At 31.1% G+C, this 20,045-nt stretch overlaps 1 protein-coding gene across 11 annotated transcripts in view; it reads right to left on the bottom strand.

Annotated features, from left to right (window-relative positions):
• The window catches only part of LOC145263135 (zinc finger CCCH domain-containing protein 10-like), a 714,599-nt gene that overhangs the window by 117,831 nt on the left and 576,723 nt on the right, over positions 1–20,045 (bottom strand). For all 11 annotated transcript variants that reach the window (XM_080120101.1, XM_080120100.1, XM_080120093.1 and 8 more), the window contains one exon: positions 17,026–17,153. The gene's annotated coding sequence lies outside the window, so the exon portion shown is untranslated. The remainder of the gene's footprint in view (positions 1–17,025; positions 17,154–20,045) is intronic.

Genomic DNA, 20,045 nt, shown 5'->3' with positions numbered 1-20,045 from the left:
CCGAAGGCCGAGAACAACAGAAAAAAGGCAAGCCTTTTTTCTATTTAAATTATGGGTGTATTGAAGTAAACTGTTTCTATTATCTTCTGTTATGTATGTGTATATATGATAATAAAATACAGAAAAACGTGTCTGTCACACCCGGTGAAAATGAATAAATGATGATATGTTTTGTTATTTTAATCAATACTATTTGTTAACCTTTCATAGAGAAATATAAAGAAGGCATGGAAACTAATTAGTAATGCAAAATGTGGGGTAAGCGTATTTTTTCTCACGTTTCTGATCGCGTACAGATATTCATTTTTAAATGAATGAATGTAAACTACGAGTTTATATCTCTCAGAGCAATAGTCTACTTCAATGCAATTTAACATGAAAATAGCATGACATAAGGTGGATGCTCTCATCGTATACAGTGAATATGGCTTCAGCAAACAGTTTTTCACCAAGTATTTAGTCCTAGGACAACGCATGTGTACCTTCAATACAGTACGTGTTGTCACTATTTCTCGAAGATAGTATACATTTTAGTCCGAAATGTGGGTCTCGATGAGGCAGCTAACCCAGCTTTGCTTCGCGTTTTGAACCTATAATGACACACACACGCGCGCACTCATTGTTAGTGAATCATTACATATCGGTGAATATTTGTAAAGTTGCACGAAGGGCGTTCATATGACCAAGAAACTTTCTTTTTTTTACATGGGGATCACCACTTATCAAGGCCCGTAAGCCACTGGGAGATAAGGGTTATTGCTTGCTTAAAAATTCTCTAGTCTTTAGAAAATATACTTTCTCTGATTTGCTCCAATCGCCTGCTGCCTTATCACAGGTTCTAGAAGCAATGTCACAACGCGACAGATTATTATCCAGCTAAAGCTTTTTAACAAACAAGAGGACACCGCAATGGGGGAGACGAAATTGTTAATTGCTAATTAAAACAACTATTTTGAAACTATTGAGTCATCTATTTTTATGAGGTGGCCAAACTACTAAATCAAAATTATTCCAATACCAGTAATCGGACAACCTATCAACTAACTCACTATTTTCTTCCCGATCTTGCCATATAACATTGCAAATAGAACACGCACACACACACACACACAAACACACACACACACACACACACACACACACACACACACACACATATATATATATATATATAATCAATTGATTTATATGCTTGTGACAGTAGACCTCAGTTTCGCTACGATACAGAAGAATAGATAGAACAAACGATTTTTATAATCCTACGTTTACTTTAAGAGACCCGTCATTGATGTTATAGAGTCTATGACGCAAACTACCAAATGCTATAATACACTAGCAGGGAGACCAGACCTTGACTTGGATAAAATTATAATCAATATATGTTCATACCTCCATATTTATATTGACATCCAAATCGGTGAAATCGTCGATTTTTTCTTAATCAAATCGATCGGTTCGTTCATCTAGTTGAGAATCAATCGCGGTGCACCAAGAAGAAACTTCATATGCTTCCCCGCAACCAACTTGCCTATTACAAATTGTAGTTTACATTGCACTGTAGGGGACCTACTGTTTATTTCATAAAATGATTATTTGTATATAATGGATTAAATTAAAGGTTACAGTAATTAAAGTTAAAGTAAAGTGACATGCTTCATGCGTGCTCTAAACAGAAACATTCACCTTGAACGCGCCTCTCTCCTATCTAAAAACTTACTGTTGATGTTATATTTTTTGCTTTACTGGTGATGGTCTGATGATTTTGGTCTGAATTTCAGTTTTAAATAAAAAGTAAAGTATCATGGCGCAATTGTGTTTTAAGCGGAAGTAGTTATTTTGAACCCTGTCATATCTAAGAACCAACTGTTGAGTTTATATGTCGTGCCTTTCGACTCCTATTATAAAGCATTTCAAATGCACATGTGATGTTAGTCTGCGCATGTTGATAACTTTTGTCTAATCCGTCTGTCCTTCCTTCCACCGGATTATTTGAATTATCGATTATTAATACATATCGAAAACATTTCGATACCCAACCTATTTTAGAAGGCTGCCAGTTAATAATTTATCTTCCCGGGAAATTTCATAACAATCGAATTCATAGGGACCGAACTGTCACACACAGACACAAATAGGGGAAAAAAACATTTTATGTAACAGTAGAGATGTGTCATGTACCGCGTTGGATTTAATAAAATGTTATCTTTTCCAATGTCGATACGAGCTATAAATATGACAGTTCTCAGTCTAAAATATCTGTTAACATCTTTCACCTGTGACGCTGTAACCTGTTTTTTTTTGTTTTTGTTTTTTCAAAACTGAACGTCCATTACAAAGATTGTATGTTGTATATTTTTGTTTGAATTATTAACTTCAAATACGATGAGAGACGATATTGAAATACAAAGGCGTTAATATCAGTGAAACCATGCTGCAATAAACGTGATGAATACCAAATCATATTTTATCCGTGCTTCATCATTTTTTCGTAAACATCGCACATGTAAGGCAACGTCAAACATATTCTGAATTTTGAAAACAAAAAATCAATATACCATTTCTAGCACCAGCACTTATAATAATAATAATAATAATAATAATAATAATAATAATAATAATAATAATAATTATTATTATTATTATTATTATTATTGTTTCTGTTATTATTATTATTATTATTATTATTATTATTATTATTATTATTCTTATTATTAGTTGGGCCTGTGGAAATTTCACATGGGACTCATTCATATGTAATATATTGCTCTTGGAATACAGTGCATGTTCACCGTAAATGGAGACGCCATGATATTATTGTAGCTATTTTATTAAAACTGTAAAAATATTTATCTAAGCTAGTAACCCGGTCGTAAAGTAGGTTTCAATATAATATTATAATTCTAGTATATTTCGTTTATGTTATTACAAATTAATGTTCCAGGAATGTTTGTATATTATAAAGTTGCGATTTAAAACCTAAACAAATATATATATATATATATATCCGTATACACGGCTGATATATATATATATATATATATATATATATATATATATATATATATATATATATACATATATATATATATGTATATATATGTGTGTGTGTGTGTGTGCGTGTGTGTGTAAACTTGAGTTCCTCCAGCTATAATCGAAGCCGAAACAAAAACTTATGAACAATTCTTGGTAAAATTCTATATTGCAAGAAATAGAAGCGCATAACAATTAAACGACAGACACACAAAATAAATAACCATCGTGCCATCGTCTTCGTCCTCCCCTATTATTATTATTATTATTATTATTATTATTATTATTATTATTATTATTATTATTATTATTATTATGACAACTCACAGAAAGACAACTGCACTGGATTGTCTGATAATTCTTTGTAAAACACGCGGAATAAGAAGTAATATTTCTAGTTTGACCATTTCTAGTCTAATCATTAGAACAAGCGACGCTTTTGCTATAAAACATGTTTTCTACACGTTATACATTGTGTAGTAGTCAGATGTTGTGGAATAATAAGCCTTCAACGGAAGAGTTATATTTCTTGGGATTATACATTCTACACGCTATACCCAACTATATGTAAATTCCGGTCAATACGATTATATATAACGACTGCTATTTAAAAAACGTTATCTATTTGCACTGACTAGCTTCCTTGCTTCTCGTGCAAGCAATGGTAGTGTATCGACGGTATTATTATGTATAACATAACAGTCAAATAATCGATTTGCCGTAAAACAAACACACCTACAATTGCACTTTATGCTCTTTTCATCCGCTACCATTTTCTAACCATACGTTCATACACACTTTTCACGTATGATCGGATAGTCTGCTTTTATCATAACCGCACGTCCGTCGTATAACATAGTCTTTTTTCCTTCTACTTTTATACAACCTGGCACTTTTACATTTTCATAGCTGACAACGGACAGTTTTGTAGTGCATTCTAGTTTAAAAAAAACGCCTAGATTGAAAATGTCTGGTTCTTTAAATATATATTTTTTGTTCCAACTTTGTCTTTTACCCAAAGGCAAAAATATTGACAATAAAGATCAGTGCAGCACGTCATAGCACTCCTGCAGCGATTTCCTCTGTAAAGCGATTCAGAAAAATACTCAGAGAAATAGCGTTATGGAAGTAATAAAAGAAAATCATAGCGTTTCTGTCGCTGACTTTCCGTGCCTCGTAGATTTCGATTGGATTTATTCGTATCATCCTCTTTTTCATCTTATTCAACTCACAAAGCTACAATATTAGATACGTTCAGCTAAAGCATAACGGGTTGGCACCGCAGTATTGACGAATATATAAAAAAATAAAAATCCGACGCATGACGAAAAAGTGATTATCGAAGATTTCAAGGTAATTTTAAATTACGCGTATATATAATAACATATCTATATATTAATACGAAAGCGTCGGTATTGTTTTCTGTGTCAAGCTTACGTCCCGGTCGTTTAATTGTAATGTACTTCCATATTTTTTTTTTTTGTAATAAAAAAATATACCAAGAATGCTTCATAAGTTTTCTTTCCGTTTAGATTATAACTAATGAAAGTCATCTTTTTTTTTAATTACTTTTATCTAGACTTCATCGTTTCGGTTTAGATTTTAGCTGATGTCCACTTATTCATCAATTTTTCTTATGAATAATTTTATCAAGAATTCTTCATACGTTTTGGTTTCGGTTTCGTTTGTAGCTGAAACAACTATGTATATATATATATATATATATATATATATATATATATATATATATATATATATATATATATATTTAAATTTATAAGTTTGGGATTCAGTTTCAATTCACGCTGATTGACCTAAGTCATATATATATATATATATATATATATATATATATATATATATATATATATATATATATATATTTGTTTTTATTTTGGAAATCGCAACTTTATAATATATAAAAACCGATAGAACATTATAATAAAATATAGGAAATCTGCAAGAATTAAATATCATATTTAAACGTACTTAACAAACGGGCAACACTGGGCGTCCCTGCTAGCTTGGATAAATACTTTTGCATTTATAACAAAATAGCTACAATAATATTAGAACGTCTCTATTTACGCTGAATATCTACAGAATACCAGCATCAATATATTACATATGGATCAGCGCCATGTGGAATTTGCACAGGTCCCACTAGTAGTTATAATTTTATATACGCTACACGATTAAAATACCTACAGACTGAAAAAAGCATAAGTTACAATGGTATCCATGTTCTTGGGAGTATACAGGTAGTATTCATAGTCTTGACAGGCTATGGATACCCTCTGTAAGTGTGCTTGTGTGTGCAATCTCAAATCCCGCCTCCCCTTAGTCGGTGTTGTTAAATTCAAGTGGTTATTTGAGGTTCAGAACGCGTTGAAATAATATCGAGATAACCAATGAGCACATAAATAGCATAGAATTCCGAAATGGTCACTCATCTGCTACTAGCCAGGCTCAATGTTTCTTACCTTCGGTGATCTTACAAGGAGTTGTGGGTCAACGTATGCGGTATAATCTACTTAACAATAATAGCAACAAAGTTATACATACACAACGACTCGCCAATTTCCGTCTATCGAACAAGCCGTCTATAAATAATGGTAAATATGAGACTCTGATAGTTTACTATTGCTGCTGGACCACAGGGCATCTTGCCAGCGAAAACTAGGATATTCTCCCCTCGAAACAGAGAAAAGGGCATCCCCCACTATCCCACGAAGTACAAAATAGACTTCGTGGCTTAGTGAGGGATGCCCTTTTCTTTTCCCTGCAACCTATCTCACGCAGAAGAGATTTTGCGAGCCTATCTTTGTTTTATCGTTATTTCCATGGCAAGTACTCGTCTGATCTCTAATCTCTGATCACCCTCGCCAATCTTTACCGTCTAGCTGAAACCTCTGTCAATAATTTCCCCACTCTTTATCTGTGCCTAAATCAAAACGTAGATTCCATGAACAAAGCTTCTTTCTTAGAACGACACGACTCTGGAACTCTCTACCGCTTGCCTGTTTCCCACCTGACTTTAACCTGGATGTCTTCAAGTCCAACATAAAAAATTCCTGATGAACCGCCTCCTTAAGTAATGACACGTTATCAAATATCCAATACTAACCAATACCACAACACTATCCCATTGATTACTGTACACATAATAACCCTTATCCCCGAGTGGCTTCTGGGCCTTGATAAGTGGTGACCCCACGTAAAAAAAAAGAAAAAAAATTCCTCGCAACCAAATTTTTTTCTACATTCTCAACCATACAATATAAAACACATAACTACCGGCATCACGGAGAGTGTTCTGAAAATTAGACTTCATTAGAGTGGACGCACATTTTTCAAGATCCTAAATATTCGAACAATGCTAACGTAAATCGAACCATCTAACTGTACAAATCGCAAAAGCCGAACTTAACACATTACTTGAATCAGTAAATTTTGTAGAGCTGTTTCTGTTTAGTGTAACTTTTCTTGGTCTTTTTTTTTACTTGTGTATTCTTTACTTGACCAAGGAATGGGTCGCCCCGAGTGTATAAAATTACAATACAATTACAAGTAACTAAGTATTACCGTGAAATAACTGAAAACAAACTCTAACATAATATTCGATATTTTACGTAAAATATTAAATGTAACAAGTGAAGTATTCATGGTTCCCCGTGAGTACAGAGTTAACGAGCCATAAAAACATTACTAAATTCAACATTTGCCCCGCCCCCATTTAGGCCCTAAAATGTCCACAGAGGTCAATTTCTGGTAAAAATGAACAAACGGTGCAGTTTGAGATTTTAACATATGTAAATTTGAGTTCCGCACCATGCAAAACAAAAAAAAAATTACCAAGTCTATTTCCCCCTCCCCACTTATTCCCAAAAGTCCCCAAGGCCTTACCATATTTAAATTTGAGTTCAGCAACATACAAAACTGCTAAATAGACATACACAGAAAATGTTGGACAAATATGGTAAAATAGTCTTAAAAAATGGAGTATTTTATAAGCACTAAAGAGACCCTGGGCCACTACCAAGAATTATCGCGAAGTATAGAAAAATAGAGAAAATAATATAGTAATTACTTAGTTACAACTTTTCCGAACGTCTTTTAAAAATCCAAGGAATCAATTTTGTTTTAATAAGCACAAAATATCAATTTTAGCCATTTTAACCTAAAAGACACTTCTCGTTATCTGTGCATCTACGGGAGGGGGTCATGCACGCTTCACTTGTTAATATGTATTCAATGCACACAAAAATATCATAGGCGAATAGATCGCAAACAAAAGTCCAAATGCAATACAACATCCAGGAGTGTAGTTAGATAATATCGTTTCTGTTTCCATGCGATAACTATTTAAAAAAAACCTCAATATCTCTAAGGTGTAGTGTAATATATTGTCTAATGACGCAGAACAATTTTCCGATTAATGGCCTCTTCCTTTGTTTTACACTACTTCAATGCTGAAACATTACTGATGCCATCCTTGATTTAACTAAACTCAAAAGGTAAAAATAGGAATCTTTAAAATCAAATGATTACTAGTCCGTGAACATTGCTATATCAAACAAGAAGAAGCTACTATCGCGTTATTATGTCATTATCACTAAAATACGTAAAGAGCATACAGGGATAAAATGCAATTACAATGTTATACTTCAGCTAAGTCTCACAAATACCTACCAAATATGATATGTAAGATACTATTAACGGGCTACAACGGTCAAGGCCTAAATGTTTTTTTAATATATTGCACACGAAACATTCCAGACATCATATTATTTAACAAACTCCCAAACAGCGCAACCATTGAAAAATATATTATTATCGATATAAGGGGGATTTTTTCTGAAAATTAGAGTTCATTAATGTCAACAATAGGATACTTGCCCCGCAATGTTTTTTAAGCTGATTTATGAATGTCTTAAATAGTTATTGTTTTCTTAATAAATAGCATTGCATGTGTTTATATAGCGTGAAATCACGATAAAAATCGTAACAGTGTCGTTTTACATATACATCTGCACACACACACACACCCACACACACACACACACACACACACACACACACACACACACACACACACACACCAGGATAAACTAACCTACAGGTTTATAAATAAGAAAGCTTCTGTTTACTGGCTATAAAGAGGGTCACATAACTATGTTCACTAAAGGATGACAAATGGTTTAAAGATGATAAGTGTTTTCAGTGCGGCATAAAGTGTAATTTCTGTAGACTGTGTGCAACACTTGATATACATATGTATGGCCCTTCCGGAGGAAGGCTATAAAAACTACGACACAACAGCGTGTGTAAAAGTCTACATAAAACCATCTGTAACATAATTCAATGCAATACAATGTCCTGCTAGAAGACAAAAAAAAATCGTTCGTAATACCGCAACGGCAACTACTAAAACTTTGTAATGGCTACGGCTTCATACTTTAAAAACAAGGTTATTGATAAGATAGTGAGAGGAAACAGGTGAACGGGCATAACTACCCTAGTTAAGTCCTTGTTCTGAATGATGCAGAGTTAATCGGAAAATGATGAATACACAGATCGTATGCACAATATCAACAAAAACTTCAACCTTAAGAACATATTTATCATTTCACAAGTTATAGGAACAACTAAGATCACAAAAAAGAAAACAGCAAATATTCTCCGTTGATCTAGTGCAAAAAAGTTACTGACATTTGCGCTTAAAGGAACTTCTGAGATCTGAAAAAACATATTTCGATTAGAGTCTATGAGATGGTGAGTGAACATTTATCACCGGTAAAATAATTTATTATTAGGTTTGCACAAAAATAATGTCCTTTTTATTAGTGGGGGGCGTTCAACATCAAAAGATAATAAATCCTTTCGTAATAAACTTTATTAATCGAAATAAGGACCATTATAATCGACACATTTTTGCCAACGAAAAACACGTTTATTTATCCAATTAGTTTCGAAATCTGAAGTTCTGGAATCGATGAAATCATTGACGACCGATTCGGTATCATTTTGGCTTTGGAATACTTTGTCGTGCAGGAAGTTGTCGAGATGCTTGAAAAAATAATAATCGCTGGGCGAGAATGCCAATGAATATGGCGGATGGTGTGTTGTTAAATTAGGGTTTAAAGCTTTCATTTCGCTTTCTAACATGAGTCGTGTGAGATCATTGTTTTATCTGAAAATACGTGACAGTTCAAACATGGCAATACGCACTTATGTCAGGTAAAGGGCAATAGTAATCTACTTTAAAGAACAGTGTCACCCGGATAAAAAAGAATCGAGTATAAGTAAAACGGATATAAGAGAGATTTTTTCTCTGGTCCCAGCTTAGAGTCTGTGTTAATGTACAATGTAACCCGGGTACAATAACCCGAATATAAGAGAGTTTAGAGCCTGATAAAAATCATCTTATATCCGGGTTACACTATACCAGCTTACCGATACTAAAAAAGCGACCGCTTACTACATAGTCAAAAATAATTAGATCCTATGTTTAATTTATAACGATAAAAAATTAGCAACATGGTTGTTAGTAATATTATAATATTGAAATCAATTATAAATACGCTGTTGCAGGTGGGATCTACTAAGGTGTGATCAAGTGTTATTTTAAATTGATGCATGAGAAATGCATAACGACTTGATTAGATTGAATTTAGTATGAGATACATTTAGTTTTATTATATTTATCAAAAAATAAATAAATGTAATGTTCTGAGAATAAAGCAAACCCTAGCAAGTCTTAATTAAATATGTATACACACATGCATATACTATATCGGTAGATAAAAACTCATATTGGCTGTAAAGCACACCGGCATACTACTTCATAAAATACCAGCTAAAACCGATGCATGCTAAATTAAGAACAGTGTAATTTGATATATCCTATGGCATGTGAAATATGTTAAGTTGGAGTTTTGATTCATAAGTGTTTTCAATAAATAAATGTGTTATGTAATAGTTGAGTCCGTGAGGCACTAAATCCTTCTTATGATCTAATCAGTAATAATTTCTAATTATAAATACACACATACACACGCACACGCACACACACACATATATATATAAATATATATATATATATATATATATATATATATATATATATATATATATATAGGATTACCCAAAAAACGGGCTCAACTCTAATTAGGCCCCGTTTCTTAGTGTTTTGTCCGAATAAAATGAAACTTTGGTCATAACTAGGTTATTATATTCAAACAGTCACATCCAAACACTAGGGTATTTGGCCTTTTTTTTCTCCGCTCTACAGCATATGTTCTAGACGCCCCCCCCCATTTAGCTTTTTTGAGTGGAGGGTCACCCTGTATATATATATATATATATATATATATATATATATATATATATATATATATAGATAGATATAGATATATATATATATTATACGTATAAAAAATTTTTAAGTTGCATTGGCCTACGGCGCAAATCTATAGAAAGATACCATCTAACATGAAAAGTATGTTCAATAGAATTGTCACTTTTGTACCCAGGAGAAAGAACACTGCCAATATGAATAGCCGCCATTGAAATGAATGATGAAACATAGAGACGTATACATCTTTCGAAAACTTTTTTTTCCAAAATAAAATCTGACAAAACTGTCATTTAGGGTACCAATGTTGAAAATATCTCCATTCACTTAAAAAAAAGTTCGAACTCATAGAAAGCTACGGCAAATATTGATTCTAAAACCTAAAAAAAAACAAAATAAGTTTGCCTTTTGACATCGCAACTGTAATAAAGCAAACATTCTCAGGAGGAAATGTCAAAGGAAGCTTTTCTTTCTGTCGTCTGGTGATAGATGGTGCCAAGAAAGAGAAATGACACATACAGGATTTGTTCATATTGACCGTACACTTACTTAACAAAATAAGAAAAAACAATAGAAAAAATGATTTGTTTTCTATAAATTGTATTTAAACTGTTATCCATATTTTTACCAAACAAATACATGTATAACACTTTACTTAATCAAGATATTAGACAAACGGTATGTAAGTTTTTTTTTGTTTTTGCTTTTTTTTTTTTTTTACGGGAAACAAACTGGATTCGAACTTGGGACAATCAGTCCAACAAAGATTTACCAAATCTCAGTATCCTGTATATCAAATTTCGAGTCTGTAGACTGAGAATTAACAGAGTTATTGTGTATGGGGAATGCACACATACATACATACACACACAGACGGACACTTTCAATTTTATAGATATATAGATAGTTAGACAGACAGATATTCCGTAATTGGCAGTTTGAAGACGTTTAATTATATACAAATATTTATCAATAATATGAAGCTCATGCAATTTATATATATAGTTAAAATGGTTTATATCGTATAAAGAAATAGAGCAAATACGTAGAACAGTAACTGCTATTGTGTTTGTTTACATTTACAGTAAGAACTTTGCATTAAAACTTAAGCAGATCTGATATATTATTTGCCGATTAATGATTTTCATTTCTTTGCTTTTTTCTAAACGAACCAGTTAACTATGAGTTGTCATCACATATGTTTGCACCTGCGTGAACACACCTGTTACGATGATATGTTCAGATAAAATAGTTGAAGCGAACGCACGTAATCGCGTTTTTTATGTTTAAGTGTGTATTCTTTTATATTGTTTATTGATATTTTAGTAATAAACACAGTTAATTATTTTACACAATTCTGGTTCATCATTTTTCTATTAAAACCTCATCAACCTTTTTATAATATAAATACCATTTCCTTTTTATGTTTTTGCCATCGTGGATAAAAAAAATATGATTAAACAGTATCTGCAAAAAGTAATATAAATATTTCAGGGAAAGGAGTACTACAAATACCTGATGAATTCAAACAGCTCTATTAAGAACATGGACGATAACATTCTTTTTATTACAACCGAATCACCTAAGAGTTTCGTTCCTAACATATAAGGAAGAGTTCACTATATAACAGTTGTCAGAATCTTTCACAAATGAGATTTGTACCCAACAGATCAATTCAATACACCACAACATCTTGCAACCAAAAGCAATACATTTGCCTTGAATTTGTTTTAAATAAGTAATAATGCTGTCAAATTTTTCAAAAAAGGAAGAATTCAATAGTTAAGATGAAAAAAAACAGCCAGAAATTTGTATCTAAGGGAAAGTGTATTCATTTTAAGATGTAAAAAAATAAATCGACACGAAAAAAATGTTATTAATAGTCACAAAGAAAAGAAAAATGTGAAAAGACAAAAAATGGAGTCATTAATAATAAGACGCTACCGTCTTTTTGAATGTAAAGAAAAGTCGCATTTTCAAAAGAACATCTCTCAGAATAAACGATAAAATCTATCGCATTGGCAAGATTATATATATATATATATATATACATCAATACGTGTATATATATATGCATATATATATATATATATATATATATATATATATATAAATTCATGGATATACATATATGCCCACATATATACTTATACAAAGGTATATATATATATATACATATATATACATATATATTCATATACATGCCGATGTATATACATATAAATGCATATGTATATATATATATATATATATACTTGCATATATAAATAGATAAATATATATATGCATTCATATTGTATATAAACATATATAAGTGCACATTTAGACACACATAGAAAAATATACACATACGTATACATGCATATGAAGATACAGATATATGTACATTCTTATATATAAATGGATACACATGTATACATATACACATATATACATATAAACATGTGCATACATATACATACATATGCATACATGCACATATAAAAACCTATACACATATACTTATATATATATATATATGTGTGTGTGTGTATGTGTATGTGTGTGTGTTTAAAAATTTCTTTAGAACTCATCTTCATCTTAACAAAACTCATAAAGGGGAAGACAAAAAGGTATTACCATGAATACAAATGTAAAATCAAATAAAATGGTTCTATTCAATCAGATTTTAAAAAGATATTTAAAAAATCTAACGAATAAACAAACCCAGGAATAGAAATAATTTTATTAATACCAATGCATAACCTAACTATTTGAGTAAAGCTTGTATGAAGCCCATTAGAACATTTCAATTTAATATTCATTTGTTCGTTATACTTTATAAACCCATATACAGGTGTTAGTTTGGTGGTCGTTCATTTGATTCTTTGTAAACACTTTCATTTTTTAGTCGGTGAAGAGATTTTACGAGCCTGTTATCAATGCTCAACGGCCATTCTCTAATAGAATCTTACAAATATTAGTCGGTCATTGAGACTGTGCATATGACTTTGTAAACGCCTTATCGTTTGTATGTTTCTTAAAGAGACAATAATGCTATAGAATTACATCTTTGAAATATTTGGTTAATAAAAAAGCTATTGTAGAATTTTTAATTTTGATTGCAAATGATGTTTCCGTTATAATACTATTATTATTCATCATCTCATTTTAAAGAGCGTTTCCCGCTCTATCTAATTGTTTAAATTACAATCATTTTAAAACAATTGTTTTCTTTTCAAAATGTTGAATACAAGACTGAAAAGAGCTAATTCGCATATTCCTTTTCAATTTTAATTAGGTCTAGGCCGAAATGCTACTGAAACAGTTCAGGATATCAACGCAAGTTTTTACTCAGGAACAACTACTGAACACACAGCACAATGATTATTTTAAAAATCTCATGGCGGCGACGAGAGTCTTGAAAATGATGAGTTTAGTGGTCATTCATCGAGTGTTGACAATTAAAAGCCTTAGTCGAAACCAATCCAGCCACCAATCTTTGGGAACTTACTTCTGAATTAGACGTAACGTAGACGACGATTGGCACCCACTTTTGAAGGATTGTAAAGGAAACAAAAACTTGATAAAGTTGTGCTTCTCGAATTTAGCAACAACCAAAATCAACGCTATTTCGAAGTGTCATCTTTCACTTTTTTTACGCAACAAGAAATGCTCGTTTCTTGACAGGGTTCTGACCTGCGATAAAAATGGAAAATTTTACGACAACTAGCGACGCTCTGCTCAATAGTTAGACGCTGACAAAGGTCCACCAGACTTCCCGAAGCTAGCGTTGCACCAAGAGAAGGCCATCCTTAATATTTAATGATCTGCAATCAGTCTTATATATTGCATTTTTCAATGTAGTCGAAACAATTATGGCGGAGAATTATTGTAAACACATGGATGAAATGCATCATAAATTTCGACAACAACCAGCATTAATTAACAGAAAAAAGTCCAATTCTCCTCCTCGATGATGCCCGAGCGCACGTTTCTAATCCGATCCTGGAGAAGTTGGACAAATTGGACTTCGAAACTTTAACTCATCCGCCATCCTCTCCAGACACTGCCCTTACTACCATTTTTAAGCATCTGCATCAGAATTGCTCCAGAAACCTAAGCGATATCATCGCCATCAGAACTTAAGCTTATGACGTTATTGGCATAAATGCACTTGTTTGTGTTGGCAAAAGTGTGTTGACTCTGATGCTGTTTATATCGATCGATATTTTTCTCTTCTTTATATTCGCCGAGATATGTTCATCTGAATTCAAATGTGAAAAACCGAAGGAAATTTCTTGTCAATCTAATTGTATCGTTTTTCTTCACTGTAATATTGAACAAGCACATTTTTTACCCAGACGGCCACCACTAATCAAGGCCGAAAATCAACCTGTGTAAGGTTGTTGTTTTGATGCTTGTCTTCCTTTATCCACACATCTTCGAACATCAGTTAGTAATATTAAATGTAATAACTACACACACGTGGGTTTTCAGTAAAAATAGCATGGCATTTGAAGGCAGTCCTTTTTATACCAATAAGTCGTTGAATGGTAACGATGACGACGTGTTAAATCTAGTCAACGCAGAATTAAAAAAAAAGTACTTGTATGCATATAATTTCACAGGTCTCCTTTAGGTCGACATATTTTATTTGTATTAGCGTTTGCATTTATTTAATATATATTCCTCAATCATGATTTATTTTGTTACTAATTTCGAGAATACCATTGTAGGAAACAAAAATAGGAGAATTATTGCATCCTAATTGTTTCGCACACCTTCATTTCTTTTGATTTAAAAAGAAAAAGAACCTATTCAAATAGCAATCAAATAATGAGTTTACATTCGTTTAAGTAAACGACAATTTTTTTTGCCAGTAGTATGTACGCCGATAGGGAAAAAATGCAGTGAAGTTATCGGAGCACATTCAATGTAACAGAGGTGGGATCTAAATTGACAATACAGAGCCCATGTAATTGAAGATTCTCTATTGTATCTTGCCCAAGAGGGAGAAACGAATGGTTGATGCGCTAGCCTAAATATGGAAAATTATGGCAAGTATTTACTTCAAAAGTGCTCAATACGTAGATAGAGCTAGTTAGTTAGTTATAGAATATACATGGCAATTAAGCTACACAGAATATTCCGCATTTCATCCATTCTAGGACTCGTCAGGCTTATGCGCGAATTGTGTGCTTGTCTCTCGTTTTTATATACGTACCGTCTCTTGAGATTTTAGTTAGCAATTCAGCTTTCTAGTGTCAAGCGCGCCCTCTCTATCAGCCAATGAACATGCAGTTACTGGACAAATGCCTATTTGACCTCTGGTTGACCTGTTCCTAAGTATGTGCTCTATTTACCCTGGGTATCTAGTTTCTTGACCCGTTTTAAATATAGGTTAGGTTTTTTGATGTTAGTTTATATATATATATATATATATATGTATATATACGTATGCATTTATACATATATGTGTGATAGTTTATGAATATTCATGTCTATTTAATTTATTTATTTGTTTATTTTCTATTGTTTTTGTTAGTTTTAAAATTATTTTGTATCGCTATCCTAGAGTAAATTAATACTGTGAACACAGTTGTTCGCTATTTCTCTTCTGCAGTTTAATAGATGTTGGGGTTCTTTAAAGTAAAGGATAGCAAATCTTTCATGAAGGCATAATCTACATGGGTCTTCTAGGTCTCTACATGTGGTTGTTTTTCTTTTAATTTTCCATTCGCCTACCGGCGAATGTTCGCTTTCCTTGAGTTCCCAGTATTTTTTTGCTAGCTTTGTTTTCGTGCCGTGTTTTTTATTGTTACATATATTTTGGGGTGATAAAATCGAGTTTAAAATCTAAGGAAGTAATATTTCTTGTTATTCGGGGTTTCTTTCGCAAATATTGTGGCCTTGTAAACTAAGACATTTATTTTGAAGTGGGCAAAGTGTGCGGTGTCTACAATTGCATTAATCCTGTTCGTTATTAGTATTTTTATTTTTATTTCGTGTATAGTTGTTGTTGTCCGGGGCTGGTTCATTGTTATTATTATTATTATTATTATTATTATTATTATTATTATTATTATTATTATTATTATTATTATTTCTGCTAGCGTTAGTTTGATTTTTGTCCGGTGTCTACTTTTTTATTGTTTATTTTGTTGTTGTTTTTATTTGATCTTTTGTTATTATGTGTATTATTTTGTATTGTTTTTTATTCAATATTTTTTTATTATGTGTTTTGATTATCATGTAAAAAAACACCGTATGAGAACAACACGTTTGAATTGAATTGTTCAGTAGTGGATAGGATGAGTAAGTATAGCCCTGTGAAATCAAATAGATCCAAGCTATTTCTATTGGAAGCCTTCTACATAGTGAATTCTAGAGAAGAAATATTAAATAAAAGGCTGGATGCTATACAGAGATGTCTTCACATGGATATTTTTTTGCCATCACGTCTTAAATGTAACTGAGGTAAAAATTTCTGTAACAATAAAAATACTTGGATACCGTGGATATTAGGAAGATACGCGAAGAGGAATACAAACAAATATATCTAAGGAAAAATGCAATAAAAGATGGAAAATATTAATATATATATAGAATTTATGGTATAATCAAGAAATATTTAAACAAATAATAAAAGTACGTACCAGATCTGATAAAAACACCGTCATGATATGTCTCCAAATGTACGTCCCTAAATGCAATATGTGTAATATATCCTAAGTGCAGCGGTTGTAAGTGTATCCACTATTGTGGCCAGAATGGTTAACCTCTCCTGAAAAGAACCAAAAGAAAAGTTCAGATAACTTATTAAACAAATTTAATTTCATTAAAATAAATAAATAACTTTAATAACTTTTCCCTTTCTATACTAAATAGTTTGAAAGTCGGCAGTGTTTACATTTGTATAGGACCGAATTTTTTCTCTTCTGACGAGATTAATTTATGGTCTAAATATCTAAGGGGTTTCCTTATATCCTTTTCTGTGACACTTATATAACTCATAATATATGAAAATTCCTTTATAACCTTAATTTTTCGTTTTTATTTATGAATATATATATATATATATATATATATATATATGCATATATATGTTTATACAAGCAAAAGTACCCGTCGTTGACTGGGTTCAAAAACAACCTGCAGAAAATAGACTCTGATTTATGAAAATATGATAGGTTATCAAAAGGAAGGTTTGTAAAGATATAACTTCGAATTTTGGGGCATCAAAACCAAAGCAAAATATGATGAAAGTAAAAAAAAAATAGATACACCCCATAATTTATTATACCATATTTGTTCACACTGAAACGCTTATTACAATATCCTGTGGATCTATATAAAAAAACCTTGTAAAACTTTGTTACATATTTCCATTCTATGGAGGTCAGGCGCGATCGAACACCCCATACTTTTATTATACCTTATTTCTTCGAACTAAAACATAATTATCAAAGTATACGTACGCAGATAGATATGAAAAGTCTTTATCAAAGTGTGTGCCTATTTCCATTCTATGGAAGCCAGGGGCGAACAGAGATCACAAACTTTTATTATACCATCCTTATTTAAGTTAAAACATACTTATCAAAGTATTATTATGTACATCCATATCAAAAATAATTGTAAACGTTTTTTTTTTAATTTTTAAATTTTTTATGTCACTACTTTGTGAACCAGGCGCGTACACAGACCCCCCAATTTTAATGAATAATAATTATGCCAGATCAAACACCCATTCCTGAGTTTCGATACATCTTCTATCATTATATATGATCAGATTTCTATAATAGTCAACTATATACGAGCCTATTCGTGACCAGACACACACACAGACGTTCAGCTTTAGATTATATATATATATATATATATATATATATATATATATATATATACATATATATATATATATATATATATATATATATATATATTGCATTTGGAAATTGATTTTTTTGTAATGACTATTTTATTTCAGAATAAAAATGTCGTTTAAAATTCAGAAACATAGAGAAAGTTATGTATGTAAGAGAGAGTTTTTTTTTTCATATAGCCGAGAATATATTCATAAATATATGATTATTTTATATTATTTTTGGAATATATATGAGCGTTATGTGTATTGGTAACTTAAATGACATGTAATTTAATGATTGATTATATGTAATATTGTAATTGGTGGAGATCACTATAGTGTGATAGAGTTCACCTTTGTCTAAAATTAAATTATTTTATTTTAATAGAATTTACTTTTACATGGCGAAGTAATCATAGGGACCTCCACGTGGTCTAAAGCACATATAAACATAATAAGTTCTCCAAAAATTAAACACTTGTTTCACTTTAGTTTATTGCACATACGGGCACTTTTCTGCAAATGTTAAGCTGCACATTTATATAAACAGTGAAGTAAATATTGAAAATAATATATCCATGAATATATCTCTTAATATCATTTCATATCTACAAAATTGCATTATATATAAATATATATATATATATATATATATATATATATATATATATATATATATATGTATATATATATGCATGTGTGTTTGGAGAGAGAGAGAGAGAGAGAGAGAGAGAAGGGCAGAGGTGAAAATAAACTGTGTCCGTATTCGTCTTTAATAAGCCATTAAATACATGAATATATATATATATATATATATATATATATATATATGTATATATATATATATACATATATATATATGTGCGTGTGTGTATATAATACTACATTAGATACCTCAAACTTTAATATGCATGCATTATGTAGTGCTTCAGATATGCTTATACAAATATATATATATATATATATATATTTATATAATCTAAAAAAATTATATTTTCGGTCTATATATATATATATATATATATATATATATATATATATAGTTAAATATTTATATAGTTATATATAGATACATACATGTTTTTTTCAATCTAATCAAGTTTATTTTACTCTCTGTAAGCAGGATCACTTCTTTCCATTTGATGATTAAACAGTCAAATATATATATGTATATATATATATATATATATATATATATATATATTTAGAAAACCATACTTTCGCGAAATGAAGCCCGTATTCTATTTACTGATTATCTGAGTTGAGCAATTCTTTAATTTCACCTCTTTACATATTCTAAAACTTATATACATTTCTTCTGCATTGATTAATTTTATTATCATATGAAACCCAGAGGGGAACGATGAGCAATACTATTAGCATATACGTATTTAATTTTGCAAACTGATCTAAACAATAGGATATAAGGCTTCCACGATAAACACATAAATCGGAGGTCACTGAGTGCTACTTCATTCATCTGTAGATGAATTGTATTTGAGAGAGTGAAAAGGACTGATGATACTTTGTTTATATTTCTCTTCTGAAAGTACGAACTCTATGGAAATATATTTAGGTAATTTAATTAGCCTTATAATACGTTGCTCTTCAATTATGTACAATCCAATTACACTGATGTTCAGAATTCTCTCTCTGCATCTTTGGGGACAAAGAAATATTCCATTATGCGGGTGGGAGTAACGATAGAAGTATTATTTCTTTAACATAGATTAATAACATCCTAATAAATATTAAAATTATTATGAAATATTAAGATTGTTTAAAGAGCAGGAGGCTTTATATGATATT

Source organism: Euprymna scolopes, chromosome 38 (genome assembly GCF_053919585.1).
Source record: "Euprymna scolopes isolate OS-2025 chromosome 38, ASM5391958v1, whole genome shotgun sequence".
NCBI lineage: Eukaryota > Metazoa > Mollusca > Cephalopoda > Sepiida > Sepiolidae > Euprymna > Euprymna scolopes.
Note: the sequence above shows the minus strand (reverse complement) of the source record. Positions and strands in the feature narration are given on the sequence as shown.